Consider the following 20919-nt stretch of genomic DNA (forward strand, 5'->3'; position numbering starts at 1 on the left):
TTATACATGAGGCCCCTGACCTGCAAGTCTTTGGACTGTGGGGGAAATGTAGAGCATTCTGACATGTGTAGGACATGTCAACTTTAGGCAGGAAGCAATCAGGACATGGACACTGGTCATCTTGTTTTGAAGCAGTACCACTATCACTGCACCATCGTGCCACCCAAAATTGGACATGAAACAATGAAGTTTTGGCTTACATAAGACCTTTAGGGGTAAGTGATGATCATATATTAGAGTCTCCTGCAGTTTAATGTTATTTCAACTCCTGGCTAATCAGATGCATTTTTATAGTATGGAGCTTCCTCAGTACTGTATATACTTGGCTTTGCTGAAGGTGCCAATCCTAAACTATAGTGAATATTCATGGCATAATAATACAGAAAGTGAAGGTAAAAAGTAAGATACATACAGAACATGAAATAATGCCATTTTGGTAAATCCTCCAAATAAGTTTATATCTCTATGATATCGCAAAATTTTGCTGCAAAATTTATAATTCAGAATAATTCAGAAAGAGGTACAGATATTTGTTTTTCCAAAAACAAGTTATGTACCCTTTATTTTAAAATGTATTATTAACATGTTAAATACTCCAGAGAGATGTAATAACAACATTTTGAGTTGCCTTTACATTTTAATTAGTTAAGACGTATACAGTGACTAATAAAAAGAAAAAAAAAACGTTTATTTTAATTATATTCATACGACAAGTGGATTTATTCAGATCATCTCTTTTTAGATTCCAAGGGACATTTTAATGACATGCAATTATCTATATTATATTTAACAGCTCCCACATTTTTAAATTGTCTTGCCTTGCTCCCTCATGAAAATGTTTTTTTTCTTCTACTTCATGCACTGATATCTTTTCTAAATTGTTCCTGTATTGATCTGATCAGTAATTAGGAGCAGATGCTGGAGTGCATCTACAAGACTGCATTCTAGCACCCAATCAGTGAAATATTCATGAGTGATTAAATGAAAGGAAGAATAAGTGGTAAATGCAATTAGAGTCTTTTATATTTTATTTTTATTCCACTGATTTATGTAATTGCATGGTGAAGACAAGGAAATTCAAGCTGATTTTTTTTTGTAAAGATAAAGAAGTAAAGAAGATGGAAAAGAACATTTGCTTAATTCAATCTAATAATAAACTAGTGTAGTTGCAGAGTGCCCGTCGTTATCTTTGGCTAGACCATTGTATTAGTTGCAAAGAGACTCTGCTTTAGTTGTCAGGAGAATATCTGCTTGCTTTAGGCATCTATTACAAGACTAGACACACAAACACACTCTGTGATATTTTTCTGTGTATTTTCAGTAGTTGGCAACAATTTGAACCCTCTGTCTATAAGGCTCCTACAGTCTTTAGACTCAGTAAAAAGCCATTTTTTATCGGAGACATTTCAAAAATGGTGCTGTGAACTACCCTATTATTATCTATGGAAATTGCTGGTTTGTCCTATTTTTGAACTCAGCATTCTTACCCTTTACAAACTTACAGTAGTGCTAATCTGTGAGTTGTTTTACTGCCATGATTTACCTCAATTAGATTTTTAATAGAAAGACAGTTGATTGTTTTATTTCAAGGTTTCCAAATAATGCAACCTTTTGTAACATTTCCAAACCTACTCAATATAGTTCATGGTCATGGATGCTATTCTGAGAGGGAAGCAGGAAACAGCTATGGACAAGATGCAGGCCACAGCAGACTTTCACTCACATATACACACTTGCAGGATCAATATACAAAAAGCATTTAAACAAAATGGTACAATGTTAGAGTTTTGGGGAAAAAATGGAGTACATGGAGGAAAAAACTTACAGGCAAACCTCCATATACATAACGATGAAGCATGGGATTTGAAACCAGGACGTTGGATTCTTGTGGTGCCAGCTTGAAAAATATTGTGATTAATTTATTTGTAATACATTTTTAATTGTGCTGTGTTAATGCTATATTGGAGATGTACTGTAAGAAACATAGTTTTAAAAGGTTGGGGAACAGGTATCAAAAAACAATAGCAATATACAGTCAATATAATTGAGCTGGAAAAATGTATGTTTGCACATAAATTAAAAATACATACAACATACATTATGTAAAACAGAGACAAAAAATAAAAATGAAATATGACAATTAAAACAGAAATGCACAACACAAAAAAGTGAAAAGTAAACTTTGATAATTGATATTACATAGGTCTACATGCATCATGAAAACAAAGGTGGGGAAACAACCACATCCTTATCCCAGTGTAAAGCCAAAAAAGAAGCACACTGGAAAATATTCAGACTTTAAAAAACATCTGTGAAAGATTTTGGTTATTGCATTGCTGACAAGCATTCTGCAATGTGTACCACTCTTCAAATGTTATTTTGTTGACCTTAAGCTGTTTGCATTGTCTTTTCTCTCACTTTTGTATATGTTGCATTAATATATAGGTAATATCTGTTATTGAAATTTACAGTGCTTTTTACTTTTGTTATACTTTTTATATTTTCTGTATGCTAGTATATACAGTATTTTTATGTTTTCATATAAATTATCGTAACTACAGGCCATGTGAATGGATGCAGTTACACCATGTCCCATGGGGCTGAGGGGCTCACAGTGACTGTATTGTTGTTGTTAGGGTTTATTATATAATAATTAATATTAATAATTAATAATATTATTATAAATATTATTGACATCAGAATGAAAAGATTACTAAGGAGATAGATAGATAGATAGATAGATAGATAGATAGATAGATAGATAGATAGATAGATAGATAGATAGATAGATACTTTATTAATCCCAAGGGGAAATTCACATACTCCAGCAGCAGCATACTGATAAAAAACAATATTAAATTAAAGATAAAAATGCAGGTAAAACAGACAATAACTTTGTATAATGTTAACATTTACCCCCCCGGGTGGAATTGAAGAGTCGCATAGTGTGGGGGAGGAACGATCTCCTCAATCTGTCAGTGGAGCAGGACATTGACAGCAGTCTGTCGCTGAAGCTGCTCCTCTGTCTGGAGATGATACTGTTTAGTGGATGCGGTGGATTCTCCATGATTGACAGGAGCATGCTCAGCGCCCGTCGCTCTGTCACAGATGTCAAACTGTCTAGCTCAATGCCTACAATAGAGCCTGCCTTCCTCACCAGTTTGTCCAGGCGTGAGGCGTCCTTCTTCTTTATGCTGCCTCCCCAGCACACCACTGCGTAGAAGAGGGCACTCGCCACAACCGTCTGATAGAACATCTGCAGCATCTTATTGCAGATGTTGAAGGACGCCAGCCTTCTAAGGAAGTATAGTCGGCTCTGTCCTCTCTTACACGAGCATCAGTATTGGCAGTCCAGTCCAATTTATCATCCAGCTGCACTCCCAGGTATTTATAGGTCTGCACCCTCTGCACACAGTCACCTCTGATGATCACGGGGTCCAGGAGGGGCCTGGGTATCCTAAAATCCACCACCAGCTTCTTGGTTTTGCTGGTGTTCAGCAAAGATAGATAGATAGATAGATAGTGTCACACACGTGTGTTTAGGAGACAGCTAAAGGGCTTAAATACAGGTAGTTCCATGCCAGACCAGGGGGTGGCGGAGTGCACTAATTTTCCCTCTCGATCTTTTACAGACCATTCTAGGGAAATCCCACCTGGCTATGGGGCAGCCACTGACGTCACTTCTGGTTCCGGTCGGGATGACATCACTTCCGCTACTGGCCTTTAAAGCTGCCATCTTGCTACCTGGAGATCAGTTCTGTTTTGGACTCGGTTGAATGAGCATGTCTCTGTTTTTTGATACCTTTTGCAGCCGTAATCGATTAAATGGGTGGCTGCCCCAAACCTTCTCGATGTCTTTTGGTCGTTTTTCTGACAATAGATAGAACTTTATTTGTCCCAAGGGTTGAAATTTGGCTTTTTACAGCTCAATAAATACATAAGAATAATACATATTACAAAAAACAAATACTCCCAAGAGTGGGGCATTATTTAGGAGTATTGCTTTTGGTATAAAGGAGCCCCACTAGTGTTGCTTGACACACTTCTGCTGAATAATTTGTTGGCTGAAAGTTCTCAGTGTTAATGTGTTAGAGTGACAATGTGCAGCATTGTTCATAATAGCACTCAGTTTTGTCATCATTTTCTCCTCCTCTACTACATCCAGTGAATCCAGAGTGTGTCCCATACCTGAGTCTGTGTACCCCCGAGTAACTGTAACAGTTCAGCAGCTCCACTTTCAATACCAGAGTAGAAGCCCATTGGTGCAGCAAAAGTCAATAACCATTTCCTTGTTATTGCTGATGTTAAGTTGCAGGCAATACTTTCTGCACCAAGAAACAAAATTCTCCACCTGACTCCAATACTCTGTCTCATTCCCTTTATCAGATCACCCCATAAGTGCAAACTCATCTGAGAATTTCTGCAAGTGACATGACCTGGTGACATGACATTTATAGTCAGAGGCATACAGTGTAAAGAGAAAAGGAGAGAGGACTGTTCCTTGTGGTGTTCCAGTGTTGCTCGCATCTACATCAGAAACACAGTCCTTGAGCTTCACAAACTGTGATCTGCCAGACAGATAGTCCATTATCCAAGACACCAAAGGCTCATCTACCTGCACAGCCCTTAGCTTATCCCATAACAGTGATGGAGGAATGGTATTGAAGGTACAGGAGAAATCAAAAAACGTAAGAGTTGCCAGCTTTGTCCAGGTGTATTGATGGATGCCTATAATGTCTGTTCAGTTATTGTCACTTCATTGAAGCTCAATTTTCCTTCTCACTAATGCACATGGGCACATTATCAAACCAGCAGCAGCAAGAGGTATCGAAGTAAAGAGATAAGTATTCATATCGCGAAAGAATATAGGTGGTTTTTGACTTGTTTCAGTTATTGTTGTCTAGTTGTCTACAGAACAGAGACAGCACTTTACATCTGGACATCAACATTCAATGTCAATACTACAGTACTACACTTGGTGATGACTTTCCGTGGTGAATATGCCTCCCAGGGACTGTAAGGGTGCTGCAGAGGAAGTCTTACAGGGCACTTAGCGAAGAGAAGCACACAGCCAATCTCCTTTGAAAATAGCTGATCTCACAACATGGTCTGTGTATTGTTTTTTTTTTCTTAAAATGACATACAGTATGCTGTTTTTTTGCAATATGTGTACAATCTCAAGACACAGATAAGTATTTGTGGTTTGGAAAAATGAACATATTAGGTACGTTTTAAGGCTTTCATCACATTGCGACTCTGGTACCTATTAGTTCCATTATTAAAAGCAAAAAAGACCAAGTTATTTTTTTTTTTTTCAATTTATAAAATATGCTTCACTTCAAAATGCAATTTCATGTGGCAAACTAATATCACGAAGATTGTGAAGAAATAATATTGAACTTCCATTTTCAAATCTTCTTTGGCTAATCAGGGCTGCAGGGTACCACAGCCTGTCGTAGCTACATTGGGAGCAAGTTAGGAAACAACTGTAGATGATCCACCAGACCCTACTTAGCATTGAAGCCACTAAAAATAATGGTGGAAAAATTTAACTTTAGAAATCATATGGGGACAATTATTGCAATAGATTGCAACATTTTGAAGTGCACTGTGTTAAATAAACATTAATTTGTTGTCCAATCCTGCTCATTACAGCCCAGGTTTAGGAACAAGGCAGGATATTTAACAGTGACCAATCAGACTTTCCTATTTGAAGGAAGCAAGGGAAAACATATTAAAGTAGAGGAAAATAGGTAAATTCAACTTGGAGTGCACGCTTGGATTTGATATCAGGATCTCTTAGACATTGAGGCAACAATACTAAATGACCATTAGTAATTAAACTCATTCCTGCATTAAAAAAACAATATGCATAGCAGAGTGGGCTTTCACTGGATGTAGAATGTAATTTTATTGAAACTCTATTTGGGCAAAATAGTTGTGCAGTGGTAGTGCTGCTGCTTCACAAGGAAAATGAGGTTTGTGTCCCAGGTGTTCCCTGTGTGAAGTTTGCATGTTCTCTGTGTGTCCTTGTTGGTTTCCTTTGGGTGCTCCGATTTTCTCCCATGAGAAAAGACATGCAAGTTATGTGAATTGGCCCATTTGTGTGGGCATGTATGTATGCTGTTCAATAGACTGTTGCCTTGCCCAGGTGTTCTTTCTGCCTGATGTTTGCTGGAAGAGGCTCCAGCTGCCCTGTGATTGTACCCTAGATAAGCAGGTAAGGAAAATATTGCTGAAACTTTACTTCCCTGTGACCCTGACTAGGGTATCATGGGTTTACTGTGGCCATAATGCAAAACTTGAAAACAACACATGAAAGTATATTCATGTTCTAGATAGTTCATAAAATTAATATGGTAATTCCAAGTAAAGCCTTACTAACAATATGACCTTAAACTGAAGTAATGTTAAAATGAATATTAAAATGGTCTTTTAAATTACTAAAGTCTCCCAAGGTCCCTGAAGTATATATATCTGCTCAATATGGGTGAGTAGTTTTTAGTACTTCATTATTGCTTACAAATGAACTACACTTAACAGTTAAGCTGTGAAGGAAAGCATGAGCCACAGTGTTTTTGCCTCCTTTTGCCTTCCTAGTGATGAATACTTTGACATTTGACCTTTCTCATTGTAAAAATGAAAATGTGCCCGCGGCTTAATCATCTTACTGCAATGCAGCAACTCTTACTAGCCTGTTATACGGGGAGAGACAAGGTGCATGTTGGACAAGTAAAGCTGCCTCTTCTGTTAGAGGGTCGATATTTCTAAAAGATCTTATAACTGGGCTCAAAGGAATGAAGGCAGGCAAACAGCCAATTCACAATTGTTTCAAAAGACATTCTGCTAATCCGCAGCTCTCCAGAGCCTGAGAACACAAATTACAGCCGAGCACTTTCAGATTTTATATATAATAAAAATTAGTGAGAAATATTCGCAGTACACTTCAGAAGGATAGTTTATTTTTTTAAACTGAATGCCATTGTGGTTCCATACTTTTTCATATTTCTTGAAAAGGTTCTAATCATAGTGGGCACAGCTGAGCAAGGCCGGCTTCACTTACAGTGGTGTGAACAAGGGAGGCAATTAATTAAAGTTAAGAAGCTAAAAGCAGGTGCATTTTGGAGGATTCATTTTAGGTAATATCCGAAAACAAAATCACTTAAATCCTAATTCTCACAAAGCAAAATGACACTGAGGTTTAAAATTTGGCTTAAAAATAAAACATCTGTCAGGCTGCCAACTACATTAGCAAAATTTGTTTCATCTTATGTGCTTAATGAGTTAAGTGATTTTGCAATTTTGTTTTTATTTTTACTATTCTGAGGGATTCATATAAATAAATAATTTTTAAATAACTGTTACTCTAATATTTAGCACAATTTTATAGCCCCGGTCACACTTTCAAATTATTAAATAACATTTATTATTGTGGTTAATGCTCTAGTAATTAAAGCAGGATGGTGCATGTATTTTATCTTGACTTTTCTATAACAAATTTTATTTTTATAACAAAATTGTAATATCATTTTTGAAACATAATGGAAAAGTAAATGATTATTATTCTATGAAGGGGGTTCCAAAAGTCCATTCACATGAACTTTTTGAACTTTTGAATTTGTTCCCTCTGGTTGATTTGTTTTCAGGAATCTTATTCAACTATTCACAAAAACTTCCTCAAATTTGCAGGATTGTAGGTAGGTCATCATGGCGATAAGAAATTAAAGTAGAAGTGAACATGGTGTGCACCGGTAAGTGAATTCCTCAGATGACAGCAAATGAGTGCTCATGCTTTACCACATTCTCATCATGGTTTAGATAGATAGATAGATAGATAGATAGATAGATAGATAGATAGATAGATAGATAGATAGATAGATAGATAGATAGATAGATAGATAGATAGATAGATAGATAGATAGATAGATAGATAGATACGTTATTAATCCCAAGGGGAAATTCACATTTATCAGCTAAAGAAAGCTTCAGAAACTGAAAGCTCATCTTGGTAACAAAACACTGAGTCAGGGGACTTTCCACAAGTGGTTTGCCAGATTTCAGACATTTACACAAAGAAATGTTTGGCAGAAGTCCTAGAAAATCTCAAGAGAAGTCACCCCAAGTGGAAGTTGAGTGACTGATTCCATCACCAGACAACACTCCTGGGCATCAAGCCACTAAGGTCATCCTCTTCATGCCTCTGGGATCGACCTTTTGGATGCCCCATCCTACTTGCCAGAAATGGTCCATTTTAATTTCTGGCCAATCCCCAAAATCAAGACCAACAAGCATGACAAATGCTATGAGGATCGAGAAAATGGGATCAAGGCAGTAAATGAAAAGCTTGCAAAGCTGAACAAAGTTGATTTTCCAGGATGTTTTGAAAAATGGATCCACAGATTGCAAAGGTGCATTGAAGTCAGCAGTGAATATGGAGAAGTAGTGAATGAATAAGGTTTCTGAGCAAACAAATTGAGGTTCTCTCTTTAATTTTTATCAAAGTAAATGGAATTTTAGAACTCCCCTTGTATCAAGTGTGTATCACACTTGGAAATGTCCTTTATTTAAATGAGCTTGTTTGTGTTTATAAGAACTACTTATGAATGCTTTGAAATCAATTCAAACTCACTGGTACAAGAAAACCTTCACATATAGATATGATTTGGCTCATTTTGATGTCTAGTTATGCAAGACATGAAGATTTTTGGGATTCTCCCTAATTTTGGCCCTGTTGACTCAAAAACCCCCTACTTTTAGGCCATTTTTGTACCATTTTTTGTGCAGGAAATTACACCCTTATGATAAAGAGTAAACCAATAGGTGTCTTCACAAAAAATGATCAGCAGGACTTGAAGTTGTACATATCACATGAGCTGACTTCAGATGTTTACGCCGTAATAGGATGCAAGGGTTCAAAATGGTTTCTTTTTACAAAATTAAAAAATGGGGATCTGTATTATAGGAATGTGGAGTGTCATTTTATGCTATTTTGAGGTTGCTGATCACAAATATGACATTTTTGGTATTTGAATCTTTACAGGTACTCCTAACCCTCTAAGAACCTCTACCAGAAGGTTACAAATGACATATTGCAAACATAAGCATATGAGGTATCATTATAGACTAATTCAAGGTCACTGATTATGAATAACATATTATTATTGATTTTTGATCCTTTAGTATGGGGTGGAAAATGACAAATTTCTATTACAATCATTCATTCATTCATACGTTCATTTATTTTCCTCCATTTATCTGAATCTGGATCGCTGGGGCAAAAATTTTAGCATCTGCCTATACATCCTCAATGACAATTCCCAACTCATACTGTAGGATCCTAAGGCATTCCCAGGCTAGCTGAGTGATATAATACTCCCAACAAGACCTGTGTCTTCCCTGGGCTCTTCTCTTACCTGGTTGTGCCCATAAAACCTCCACAGGCAGGCGTCAGGGAGGCATTCATATCAGATGTGTGAAGCACCTCAGCTGGCTCCTATTGATGTGCAGGGTCATTGGCTCTACTCTGAGCCTCTCCCGGATGTCTGCACTTCTCACCTTATCTCTAAGGGAGAGTCCATCCTCCCTGGGGAGAAAGTGCATTTTCGCTGTTTGTACCTGTGATCTTATTCTTTTAATCATTACCCAAAGCTCATGACCATAGATGAGGAACGTAGACCATCTCTTTTCCCTTCACTTGTGAACAACACCCCGAGGTATTTAAACTCTTCCACCTGAGGCAGTAACTACTCTCCTACTTGGAGAGGACAGTCCACCTTTTTTCCACTGAGTATCACAGCCTCAGATTTGGAGGTGCTGTTCCTCATCTCTGCTGCTTCAAATTTGGTTGCAAATTGTCCTAATTAGTTCTGGAGTTCATAACCTGATGAAACCAACTGGAATACATTGTCTGCAAAAAGCCGTGATGCAATTCTAAGGCCATCGAACTGGATCCAGGTCTGTGCCTTAATATGCTGTCCATGAAAATCAAAAACAGGATAGGAAATAAAGCACAACCCTGGCAGAGTCCCACACCCATTGGGAATGCTACTTATGTTTTTCCAAATATGTGATGCAGCTCTCACTGTGATTATACAGGGCCTGAAAGGCCCTAAGTTAAGGTCCCCGAAAACCTGTACTCTCCCAGCACCCTTCACAGAATCTCTCGAGGAACATGGTCATAGTCTACAAAACACATAAAGACCGATTGAGTGTACTCCCATGCCCCCTCCAGAATCCTCTTGAGGGTAAAGATCTGGTCCACCGTTCCATGATCTGGATGGAATCCACATCGCTCCTCCTGGATCTGAAGTTCCACGACTGGGTGGGTTCTCCTTTCCAATGTCCCAGCATAAGCTTTTCCAGGGAGGCTGAGAAGTGTGATTCCCCCAGTAGTAGGAGCACACCACCCAGGCCCCCTTTTTAAAAATGGGAACAATCACTCCAGAGGCACAGCTCCCAATAACAATGAACATTGAAAAGGCATGTCAGCCATGCCAGCTCAACAATGTCCATAGCATTCAGCATTTCTAGGCAGACCTCTTTCATCCCTAGGGTAAGGCTGATTAATTGCAAACTGCAATCAAAGCATAGGGCAATAGTTTAGGTTCTTTCTTAAACTTAATAAAATTGGAACACTTCTTCATACAACAGAATCCAAGTGATCAAATTTCCTCTGTGGGGTCTTCTCATCATTTTCTGGACAAATCTGAAGGGAACTTAGAAGCCAGTACAGCTCTGTTTAAGAAAAAAAAAAAAGATATAATTTTTGAGCTGCAGCTCAACTAGTTTCCTGCAGAAGGAGTCGTCAGTGTTATTTTGTAGAAAATAATAGAGCTGTTTCATGTCATGTCCTTCTAGAATGGTGTCTTCCATTCTGCAATCACAGCTGGCACCACCATTAGGGCGAAATAGGCATTTGCCTAGGGCACAGATCATAAGTGGAGTTGGGAACCCAGCCACATGGGTTAGCTACCAGTCTGTTGGTACACTAATAAGCTTGGCCTAGGGGGCAAATTAACCTAGCACCGGCACTGTCCTGTTTATTTAAAAAAAAAAAAAAATTCTGTCATTTTTAAAAATCTCCCTAGATACAAATTACTTTCTGTTCTTCAACTTTGATTACATTTTACAGTTTGGTACAGGCTCCATTAACTATTCTGTTTTTTGACTCTCACATTACATCAGGGGTGGCCAACCAGTCAGAGACCAAGAGCCACATTTTTTACTGTGTTACCGCAAAGAGCCACATCATACACATGGGGAAAATGCATTAAATCTCCCTTTTGAATATGCGCCTTGAACAGCTTCAGTTTGTTGACAAACGCAAACACACTTTGCACCAGGTCAGGCAGCATTTTTAACTTACCCTGCAGGGTCAGGTTCAGTCTGTCCAAGTGACACAGCATGTCGACCAAAAAGGCCAGATCCATAATCCACTTGAGGTCAGAGAGCTCGGGATAGTATTTGTCCTTCTCTTCCATTAACAGTTTCACGGCATCCATAAGCTCAAAGAAGCGAGAGAGTACTTGGCCTTTTGACAGCCACCTCACAGTGCAGTGCAGCGGCAGGTCACCTGGAAGCCCTTGGTCCAGCTCAGCGATGAGATTCTTGAAATGCCTGTGGTTAAGCGCATGTGTGCAGATGTAGTTGACAATTTCCATGTCAGGCTTCATGACGTTGTCTAAATTCAATGATTTAGACACGAGTTGCTCCCTGTGGATGATGCAGTGGAAATTCCAAAACTCGGGAAATGTTTGGTCAGCTTTGCACAGCCCCATAAGCCCTTTCACAGATCCGATCATGGCTGGCGCTCCATCCGTGGCTATTGCAGTTAGTTTCGGTATGTGCAGATTTGCTTTCGCAAATACGGCCATCATTGTTTCTTTCACATCTATGCCACGGGTTCTGTCTTTTAATGGCACAATATCAAGGAGTTCTTCTTTGATCACACAATCGTTTGACACAGACCATGCAAATACTGCCAACTGAGGCTTGTCTTGTATGTCACAACTCTCATCCAATGCGACACTAAAAAACTCACATGCTTGAAGGTCAGAGTGCAACTGTGATTCAATAGCCGTGTTAATGTCCGATATTCTGTGTTCAACAGTGTGGCGGGACAGTTGGACGTCTGATACCATGCGTTTTCGTTTGTCGTTTTCAGGAGACAAGATTTCAACAACGTCACTGCCGCATTTTTTAACGAACTCCCCTTCATTGTATGACTTTTTAGCCCGTGCAATGTTCCAAGCCAGTAGATACGATGCAAGCGTTACGGTCTCTGAGCGCTTCGTAAATTTTCGGAAAAACTATCTGCTTTTCTGCCTGAGTTTTCAAAGTGACCAACTTGTACTTGCGAAGTTCAGCCCCTTTTGGAAATTCCTGGTCGATGTTAGCATGGAGTGAGCTGAAGTGGTGCTGAAGATTTGAAACTTTGAAATGCGCTAATGACGCCTGACATATAAGGCAGAATGGCTTGCCATTACGTTCAACAAAAAAATATAAACTCTCCCACTCTGTTAAAAATGTCCTGTGTTCATCTTCATATTTTCGTTTTGCTGTGCATTTTTAACCTGCCATTTGAGAGCGAACTTGACACAAATTGCTTACTTAAATGATCTTGCCCCTACTAGGAAACTTTGCGGTATTTTCATCTCATGCACATGCGCATTTGACGAAAATACCGTATTGAACTCAAGCGAAGCGAACACGAACATTAAAAAAAAACACAAACTTCGATATGAACGTAAGAGCCGCATGAAACCAGGCAAAGAGCTGGATGCGGCTGCGGGTTGGCCACTCCTGCGCTACATCTTTTGATTTATGATTTTGTCTTACATTCTGGACATTGTTTATCCGAATCTTATCCTACTGGTTTTGACATTATTATTATGTTCCATCTCCTGATTCCATCCAACTTAAAACTGCTGCTGCCCTGTGTAGTCATTACAGACAGAATTTTATGTTGTGTGCAGCATAACTAAAATAAATACATTTAGAAATATTTTTAAAAATACGTAAAGAAGTAACAAAAACACTTATTTCACAAAACATTTAATTATTTATACTCATATTATTGTGCTTTATGTAATGTTTGTCAAATTTCACAATACATTTATGTATTTGCTTATTTATTTATTCTGATATTTTCCTTGATAATAGCAAACTGTAATTGTATGGCTGTATCACAAAATAATGGCAACCATGCAAAGAACAAACCATAAACTTATGTAAATTAATATTCAAGTTGAAATAAACATACAAAAAGTAAACAATTGAATCAAATTTGATAAGGGATATCAAAAATTTGTATTTATCATGGTTAATAAGCTGCAGGCCTTTAATTATTTGGGCCACATTAAAAACAGTGGAAAAAGCTTGAAGTGAAGTCAATAACTGGAAAAAAAAATGTGATCATGCATCATACAAAAACAGTGACGGGCAAAGTGAGTAAAAATTTCAAAGGCTTAATTAAGCAAAGTAATGAAAATATGACAAATATAATAATGAGGATGAAAGTACAGTGCATCCAGAAAGTATTCACAGCGCATCACTTTTTCCACATTTTGTTATGTTACAGCCTTATTCCAAAATGGATTAAATTCATTTTTTTACTCAGAATTCTACACACAACACCCCATAATGACAACGTGAAAAAAGTTTACTTGAGGTTTTTGCAAATTTATTAAAAATAAAAAAACTGAGAAATCACATGTACATAAGTATTCACAACCTTTGCTCAATACTTTGTCGATGCACCTTTGGCAGCAATTACCAGCCTCAAGTCTTTTTGAATTTGATGCCACAAGCTTGGCACACCTATCCTTGGCCAGTTTCGCCCATTCCTCTTTGCAGCACCTCTCAAGCTCCATCAGGTTGGATCGGAAGCGTCGGTGCACAGCCATTTTAAGATCTCTCCAGAGATGTTCAATCGGATTCAAGTCTGGGCTCTGGCTGGGCCACTCAAGGACATTCACAGAGTTGTCCTGAAGCTTCACTGTAGGGATGGTATTGGCCTGGTGATGAGTGGTGCCTGGTTTCCTCCAAACGTGACGCCTGGCATTCACACCAAAGAGCTCAATCTTTGTCTCATCAGACCAGAGAATTTTCTCTCTCTTCTTTCTCATGGTCTGAGAGTCCTTCAGGTGCCTTTTGGCAAACTCCAGGCAGGCTGCCATGTGCCTTTTACAAGGAGTGGCTTCCGTCTGGCCACTCTACCATACAGGCCTGATTGGTGGATTGCTGCAGAGATGGTTGTCCTTCTGGAAGGTTCTCCTCTCTCCACAGAGGACCTCTGGAGCTCTGACAGAGTGACCATCAGGTTCTTGGTCACCTCCCTGACTAAGGCCCTTCTCGCCCAATCGCTCAGTTTAGATGGCTGTCCAGCTCTAGGAAGAGCCCTGGTGGTTTCGAACTTCTTCCACTTACGGCTGATGGAGGCCACTGTGCTCATTGGGACCTTCAAAGCAGCAGAAATTTTTCTGTAACCTTCCCCAGATTTGTGCCTCGAGACAATCCTGTCTCAGCGGTCTACAGACAGTTCCTTTGACTTCATGCTTGGTTTGTGCTCTGACATGAACTGTCAAATGTGGGACCTTATATAGACAGGTGTGTGCCTTTCCAAATCATGTCCAACCAACTGAATTTACCACAGGTGGACTCCAATTAAGCTGCAGAAACATCTCAAGGATGATCAGGGGAAACAGGATGCACCTGAGCTCAATTTTGAGCTTCATGGCAAAGGCTGTGAATACTTATGTACATGTGCTTTCTCAATGTATTTATTTTCTAATAAATTTGCAAAAATCTCAAGTAAAATTTTTTCACGTTGTCATGAGGTGTTGTGTGTAGAATTCTGAGGAAAAAAATGAATTTAATCCATTTTTGAATAAGGCAGTAACATAACAAAATGTGGAAAAAGTGATGCGCTGTGAATACTTTCCGGATGCACTGTAGGTATTTAGGGAAGTGGCTCACTGATTCCTGAGCCTTTCTAAGTACTCTGTGCTGTAATAATTACTAAATCATTGCCTCATACTCTGATCTAATTATTTTTTTTGTGTCCATGATAACAAAAGCCCCACCTTTATCAGCAGGTTATATTGTAATCTTAGGGGTATTCTTTCAATCTACAGGACCATTTTGATGATTATGAATGATGTTGCAAAAATATGTAATACAAAATCATTCTGCTGATTAAATTGCTTAGAGGAATCAAATAGTAAAATATTTCAGCCTCCATATTGGAAGTGCCTGGAGGAATGAAAATGGATTTAATAGGGAGACCCTATTGATTCTTTGAAAAAGGCATTTACAGAAATCTGTCTGAAAAATTCAAGATTCAAGAGTTACTCATCACACACACAGTTATTATATAGGTACAACATACAGTGAAATGAAAAAGCTAGCCTGCTCTAAGATTATTCAAAACAAAAGCAAACACACAATAGAATAAATAATACAATTAAGAAAGAGATAATACAATTAACCAATTTAACTACATTCATTTAAATTAAATTAAGTTAAAATCTGAAATAGTAAAAACAGTAAAAAGTATAAAGTGGCAGTGCAGTAAGTTAAAGTGACTTTTAGGTTGAATGTTTGTTGGCATGTCAGAGTTCAGGATTCTGATGGCCTGAGGGTTAAAGCTCCACTTAAGTCTCTCAGTCTTTGCCTGAGTTGAGCAGGCTGAACAGTCTGTTGCTGGGGTGGGTAGTGTCCATAATTATGCTGCCTAGTAATTTTGTCATTGTAGTCAGAATGGCCACCTGAAGACTATGGATTTCTTTATAAATGCTATGAGTTACATATACAAAATAAAGAACAAACTAAATAAATAAAGGGAAATGTTCAGATTACTCATTACCACATACATTTGTCAAGATTAGAAATCAGCTGTGAAAACTCATTAAAAAGGTGAAATAACTAAGAAAGAACTCTTGAGGATACTTCCGGAAATTCTGCCTTAGGTAACATAATGTCAGAGCTATTGTACTGTCATCTTAAAGCATGTGGTGTGTTCTGAAGGTAATTTTGAACAGTTACTCCAGAGGGACATACAATGCTTTTATTCAGTAGGTAAATATTCATTACACAACAGTACGTTCTACTCACACCAAGCTCTAAAATCCTATGGATGATCTCAATGTCAAATTTACTACTTTATGAGAATGAAATGAGAAGCTCTTAATTAAAACACTAAACCAGATGTCAATTTCTAGTTTTCTGGTACAGTACATCTAAGATTTGAAAGCAGTTATCTGCCTTTAACACATTAAATTTAGTCTTTGGAAGTAATGGAAGGAAGCTCCTTCTCGATTCTGTTTGTTAGAAATTTGTCCAGAATCTTAGCATAAGTGTTCAACAGGGTGGGTGTAGGTTGCACTTTCTTAAAAGTTTTTATTTTTCTTGGGAAATATAAAAAAGAAAAATTGAAATATGAAACCTGGTTTAATATTTTAGGTGGAGGCTTCTCATCTTTAGCTTCCATAAATTTATCTAGCTCTGGCAAAATACCCACGCTTCGCAGCGGCAAAGTACTGCTTTAAAATTTTATTAAGTAGAAAAGTAAACCTTTTTAAACTGAGGGAAAATATACCAATAATTATTTGTTAAGGATCTCTTTGTATACCACGTTGTCAGTTCGGCCCTCCAGTTGTAATATGACCAAGCTGTGCGCTGAGCTTACTCTTGAGCATGCAACGTATAGTTGGCCATGTGAAAAGCAATCTTGCCTCATATCAATGCCAACCTTTTGTAGGGTCTGTCCCTGAGACTTATTAATTGTCATTGCGAAGCAGAGCCTTACTGGAAATTAAAGGCGTTTAATTGAAATGGGTTTCATCGATAACTTCGCATCCAGCTTTTGAGAGTTTAAACATTCATAGACATCAAAGTGTCCACTACTCAAATCATCACCTGTAAATCTAAGATGTTTAAGAGGCATTGGTGGTTGTCTAAAGGTGTAAAATATTTGGCCATTTCGGTACACTTGAAAGCGACAACTGAACAATTCAGCAGCAGCCATCAACTCACATGCAGAACCATAGGTGAAGGGCTTAAGCATTTCACTCTTCTAGTGCTCCTGTGTAGTATAATTATCTCCTGTACCGTCATCAGTCCACACCTTGAACCTGTCCCAGTCATTCAATACATAAGATACAATGTTCCTCCGGGTTTCAAGAGTGAGCCTGATATGGCCGTGCAATATGTAACACAGAGAATGGAAAAGGCAGTCGCCATCTCCGGGCATGGAAACCACTCGGTAAGTGACAGTTCTTTGATAGATGGTGATCACCTCCATAGACATGTTAATAGGGGTACGGTTGGAACGATAAAGGAAATGGGTACCTGAACAATGTAAAATAAGTCTAAAATACCTACACAATAACTATAATCGTAATAAACAAACAATAAAACAGTGGAGAAGCCGTGGATTAAATAAAAAGGCTGCAGTTATCAGCAGGGAGACGTGAATACTGTGGCAAAGCAAGGAAGGGAATGAAGAGACTGGAGCGACGGACAGCGTTATATAGGCAGGCAGCCAACTACGTGGGAGGCGTGGGGATGGGGGACCCAACGCCGCCTCACACGGCGACTGAGCTGCAGGCTATGGACGTATATATGTACATAAGTAGGATTGAGTTAGCGTTGGGAACCCGCGTACTAAATTTCTTGAAGATGGGCCCATAACTAACAAAGACCATTGGAAAGTTCAATATGGTGGCCGACAGTGGCGTCATACCACCGAAATAAGTATGTACATCGGTTTCGGTTAGCTCAGGGAAGCCGCCTACCAAATTTCATGAAGATGGGGCCATAAATAAGAAAGTTTAACATGGCGGACGTTGTCGACCTTTATGACCGTTACGTGTAGAATTTCGAAATGAAACCTGCTTACAGCCTTCTACCTACACGGGAAGTTGGAGAATTAGTGATGAGTGAGTCAGTGAGTCAGTGAGGGCTTTGCCTTTTATTAGTATAGATTAACAGGCCTAACTTAATGGGGAGTTTTTTGTAAAATTCAGCTTGGTGGTTATTTGGGCTTGCAGCTTTTCCACTTTGTAAAGATGCAAGGATTGAATTAAATGACATGAGCATCCACTATATTTTTATCCCAATCCATCCAATCCAATTAACTTTAAATTATACTGTGATCACTAGGGGGGCACCTGAAGCCCTGAAACCACAGACACAACTTCACAGGCACAAGTGGCAGATTTACATATTTTTTATTTTTAAGAAATACCTTCAACTACACGGCTTCACAGAGTTCACACAAACACAATTATATTTGTTTTTTGTCTTTTTTCCTTGACTCCTCCCAAGCAAGCCATATGCACCTTTCTTCCTCCTCCTCCTCTCCCGACTCTAACTCACCTGGGTGACATGGAAGGCTTATTTTAACCCATACCCAAGAGTACTTCCCGTACACAAGAATTGTAGTGAGGAAAATCTTAGGATGTTAGTGGAACATCCATCTGAGAGGGGAGCATCCTCCCGTCAGCACCCTAGAGTGGTCACCAAGGACACCTCTAGAACTACAACTCTCATATGGGAGTTATGCCAGTAGGATAGTTAGTTTATATTACCAACATATATTCATGATTTGTACTGTGTATGTGTAAAATGTATCGGAGGATTTCTACAAAACCTCAGAGATTAATGGAATACTGTAAAATAATTCAATTGCAAACCAGCCTCCCATCATTACATTTATGTTAATAGTGTTGAGTCACAACAACAACTGGAGTACCTCTGGATTATTTAGCATCAGTCTGTAAAACTGACAGGGTGAATTGACCTTTGTCATGACATGCAGTTTTTAAATTGGGGCATGTGTAATGCCTCCAAAAACTCTACAAAAGGCACTCCAGGATGTTCACTGTCCTGCCCAGAAAGTCTGACCTTAACCCAGTCAGACCTAAAATACTACCTGACCTGCTGTCTTTAGCTGGAGCAGGCCCCAAAAATGAGGAACTGGCAAAAAAACTCAAAATATTCAAAAAAATAATTAAAGCTCCACAAGAGAAGGGATGACTGTAAAACCTCAACTTGTATAAAAAGGGCAAGCACAGAATCTTTGTAAAGTAGAGTTTTATTTTACAAAAAAACATAAAAACACAAGGAAAAACTCTAAATTGGAGCAATTGTCAAAAGGATTGGCCTAGGAGGCAATCCACTATAACTAAGTCATAATATAAAGTCCAGACATCAGAATACTTAAAACACAGTGAGTAGTAATCAAAAATCTAGAAAACTTTCTCATGAACTGCAATACTTATTAAAATTCCAGTATCAACATATAATATCTCCTGAGTTTTCTCAGCATGCTTATACAGTATAGCCAGAGGCAGGGATCAAGAGTTGTGATGCTATAGCAGACTAGCTTCCTTGGACTCTACCCACAAAGCACAGGGAACACAGGCACATTTAAAGGAACAGTACAAAATTAATAGCATTACCATTGACCAGGCAAAAATAACATAAAAGGCATGAAAAATAATAACAAAAAATGTATTATTTGCCGCTCTGGTGCTGATCTTTCTGATCATAAAATAGGTCATTACGATAGAAATTTAAGGGAAGAATTCATAATTAATTGCAGAATTACAGTATTTGAGGGTTCCTCTAGAATGCCTCTTTCTCTTGCACAATTTGGCTCAAAAACTAATCAACACATTGTCATCTCATAACAGGCTTAAGTTTTGAGTTTGTTATTTTTCCATCCAACCGTTTCAGCTTTAGACTGTCCACAAGAAACTGCGACACACAGACACACACACCCATTATCGAAATATATGATGTTTTCAGTATCAGGGGACCCTAAAACTTTAAGATCTGTTGAAAACAGGAGATTGAAATTGTTGACGATAGGTTATGGTGGGTAGGATGCAAATCAAAAATTGACAAAAACAACAATAAATCATGAAATATGTATAAATTTACACTGATACATAACTTCTGCTCGTTGAAGCTTCTTGAATATCCACAAGTATGAGGCATATTCTCTTCTTGATAATGTTTTTACTCACTATAAATTAACCTCTAATCTGTAGTTTTACATGTCGCTCAGTTCATACTTTTTTATATACTGCATGAAGTGCAGCAATTGAATAACCTTTTACTGGGTTGGATTTCTGAACAATGAATGAGGTGGGGAGGCAGGAGCACATTCCATTGTCATTTGCAACAATGTTTTCCTTAGGAGGTTTACTTAACAGTAGGGGTGTCCAAATCTGGTCCTGGTGGGCCGCAGTGTCTGCAGGTTTTTATTCTAACCATCTTCTTAATTAGTGAGTCATTTTTGCTGCTGATTAACTTGTTTTGCCTTGGTTTTAACTGACATAATTCAGACCTCTTATTTGTTTCTTTTTACTTAATGAGCAGCCAAACAATAATGAGACACAAAACAAGCCACCACATGACTAGCTAACCTGAAAATAAAGAAAGGTGAAGGTCTCAGTCATGTTGGTCTGCTCAGGTAACCAAAACTTCTTCACGGTGCTCTTAGAAAAAATAGAAAATCAACAGTCTACTGTGGCAGAATGAAAGCAGCAATAAGTCATGATATTCAATAACAGCTTTAATTAACAGCAAGAACTGGATTCTCATTAAGAAACAGGTTGGAGTGAAATTGGCTGGAGTTTGAAGCCCCAATTTAGCTGGTCATCTGTTGGCTCGTTTCACATCTCATTTCTGTTTGGTTGCCATTTAATGAAGAAGCAAATCAATTCAGAGAACTGAATTGTTAGAAACAGTCCTATTAAAATTATGGGGAAAGGAGTTAATTAGCAGTGAAAAGTGTTCACTGATTAGGAAAAGGGTTAGAATGAAAACCTGCAGCCACTGTGGCCCAACAGGACACCCCTGTTTAACACTATTTTATGTTTGGAATATTGTTAGCTTACAACTTGATTA

The sequence above is a fragment of the Erpetoichthys calabaricus genome, chromosome 8 (genome assembly GCF_900747795.2).
Source record: "Erpetoichthys calabaricus chromosome 8, fErpCal1.3, whole genome shotgun sequence".
Lineage (NCBI taxonomy): Eukaryota > Metazoa > Chordata > Cladistia > Polypteriformes > Polypteridae > Erpetoichthys > Erpetoichthys calabaricus.